This window comes from Dipodomys ordii, unplaced genomic scaffold (assembly GCF_000151885.1).
Source record: "Dipodomys ordii isolate 6190 unplaced genomic scaffold, Dord_2.0 Scaffold42, whole genome shotgun sequence".
Lineage (NCBI taxonomy): Eukaryota > Metazoa > Chordata > Mammalia > Rodentia > Heteromyidae > Dipodomys > Dipodomys ordii.
The window spans coordinates 3,240,593-3,243,295 of record NW_012267258.1 but is presented as its reverse complement, the minus strand read 5'-3'; the positions used below and the strand labels follow the sequence as shown (position 1 = coordinate 3,243,295).

Sequence of the window (2,703 nt, the reverse complement as noted above, 5' to 3'; positions counted from 1 at the left end):
CGGCTTTTTTCTTTTTGCTTATGTGGTGCTGAGGAATCGAACCCAGGGCCTCAGGCATGCAAGGCAAGCGCTCTACCACTGAGCCAACTTCCCAGCCCTCTGTGAAACTCTTTATCTCTAATTAATCACAGAAAAAGCTAGAAGTAGAGCTGTGGTTCAAGTGGTAGAGCTCTAGCCCTGAGCAAAAGGAGATCAGGGACAGTGCCCAGGCTGAGTTCAAGCCCCAGGACTGGCCAAAACAAAAAAACTTGTGAGTCAAGGTCCAATGGCTCACACCTGTGACCCTACCTATTTGGGAAGCAGAGCTCTGAGGATCTCTGTTCAATGCCAACCTGGGATGAGACCCTTACCTTCAATTAACCATTAAAAAGCCAGAGGTGGAGTTGTGGCTAAAGTAGTAGAATGCTAGTCTTGAGCAAAAGAACTCAGGGCCATTGCCCAGGCCCTAAGTTCAAGCTAAGGACTGGAACAAAAAAAGAAAACAGAACTTGTATGTGGTTTTATGAGACTGTCCATAGGGTAACTGACAAAATATGCATTCAACAGGGTAGGAAAGAGTCAGGTCATGAAAATATGTAATAAGGCTGGGAAGGTGGCTCTGTGGTAAGAGTGTGGGCCATGCGTGCATGAAATCCTGGGTTCAATTCCTCAGCACCACATAAGCAGAAAAAGCCATAAATGGTGCTGTAGCTCAAGTGATAGAGCACTTGCCTTGAGCTAAAGATCTGAGGGACAGCGCCCAGGCCCAGAGTTCAAGCCTCACAACTGACAAAAAGAAAAGAAAATATGTTACAGGCCAGGGCAAAGGCATCTGAATTAAACTTAACTGCAATGGGAACCTTAAAATGGGCTTTAAACCAGGTGCAAGGAGATCCAATTTTACATTATGAAGTAAGAATACATAATTTTAAAATATAAAAACACTAAGAATGCTATTACAATAGAGTCAACTATCATCAATATCCATCTGCAGCTACAGATCAACTCACCACAGATCAAAATTATGTCCCCTTCCCCCCTCCCCCGCAAAAAAAATTCTTTCTACACTGAACATGTACAGACTTTTTTCTTTCCTGTGACTTGAACTCAGTGCCTGGTTGCTGTCCCTGAACCTCTTTGTGCTCAGGGCTAGCATTCTACCACTTGAACCACAGAGCCACTTCCATCTTTTTCTGAGTAGTGTATTGGAGATAAGAGCCTCACAGGTGTCTCTCTAGGTGTCTCCTTGTGTGTGTGTGTGTCTGTCTGTCTCTCTCTCTGGGTCTGTCTCTGGGACTGACAACCCCTCCCACCACCTCCACCCCACCCCCGCAAAAAAAAAAAAGTAAATACAGATGACTTATTTTTTTGTCATTAGTAGGACTTGAACTCTGAGCCTGGGCGCTGTCCCTCAGCTCTTCAGCTCAAGGCGAGCACTTTACCACTTGAACCACAGCGCCACTTCCTTTTCTAGTGATTTATTGGAGATAGGAGTCTCATGGCCTTTCTGGCCCCCGCTGGCTTTGAACTGCGATCCTCAGATCTCAGCCTCCTGAGTAGTGAGGATTACAGAGGATTACAGGCATGAGCCACAGGCGCCGGGCGATGACTTTTCATCTAGATAACCACGCTGACTCTAGACACGGTTTCCAGCAGCTTTCAATTCCTCTGTTCTTGCAGAGCAGAGGCAAATTCTTTCTATTTAATAAAGTATTTATTGATGCAAGGCTGTTGGAGCTATGAAAGGAAATCCTGTCCACAAGAAGCTTTGGGAACAAAAGAAGAAAAAAAAAAGCAGGAGCAAAGGTGAAGACTCAGTAGCAGTTTCTCTTCATGTGTAGCAGGGCAATAGGGAAGGCTCCACAGAGGAAAAGTGGTTCCCAGGACTTCACAAACCGGAAGGGAGAATTGGAAGATGTGGTAATCGAGGACACGGAAGAAAAGTAATTTCCGGGAAAATAAATAATAACAGGAAGCACAGAGAAGGGAAAGCTTGGGCTGGTTCTGGGAAGAATCTATAGAATTCCAATGTGGCTAGAGCAAGGGCTACTCGAAACAAGAATAAGGTCAGACTGGACGTGGTCCAGGTCTGGACCCTTTACATCATCCAGGGACTTGGCCTGTGCCTGGCCGTAAACATTCCCCCCGGGGCCCGCGCCCGCGCCCGCGCCCGCGCCCCTTCACTCCAGCCCGCCACAGCTCCTCGGGCTCGCGCCTCTCCCCACTCAGGGGCGTTCTTCCCTGCTTCGTTCCGGAGTCAGAGGCTACAGAACCATGCGCCCCACACTCGCCCCCTCTGCAAGATCGTGGAAATCGTCCCCACCGCCTGGGACTCACCACCACCCTTGAGCCTGAACCGCTTAACGCGGCCTCAACGTCGTCCAGCAGTCGCCATCTTTCTCGCTTCCTGGTCACCGAGGTGCACCTTGGCCGCGCGGCAAGTCGGGAAAACGAGTTCCTGAGGTTATGCGGCGAAGGCCAACTGTGAACACCTAGAACTACCAATCCCAGAATGCATGGCGCGCGGGACAAGCCGGGCCCTGGGGTCTGCTGGGTAGTGTGGTTCTTAGGAAGGTTGAAGTCCGCGGTAGAAAAAGTTTTCCTCTGGGCGGGGCTTTCCGGCAGATGGTTTTCTAGGCACTCTGTCTTCCTGTAATCTGCTGGTCTTCACGAAATTGCAGATAATGGACTGTGCCTGTCCCAGGTAGCTTAAAACGGAGGGCG

The 2,703-nt window shown here is 49.1% G+C and overlaps 1 protein-coding gene across 1 annotated transcript in view; it reads right to left on the bottom strand.

Annotated features, from left to right (window-relative positions):
* Positions 1-2,396, bottom strand: part of Ddx23 (DEAD (Asp-Glu-Ala-Asp) box polypeptide 23) — a 20,555-nt gene extending 18,159 nt beyond the window's left edge. Inside the window, exon 1 of the mRNA XM_013018818.1 lies at positions 2,317-2,396. The gene's annotated coding sequence lies outside the window, so the exon portion shown is untranslated. The remainder of the gene's footprint in view (positions 1-2,316) is intronic.
* Positions 2,397-2,703: the final 307 nt, after the last annotated feature.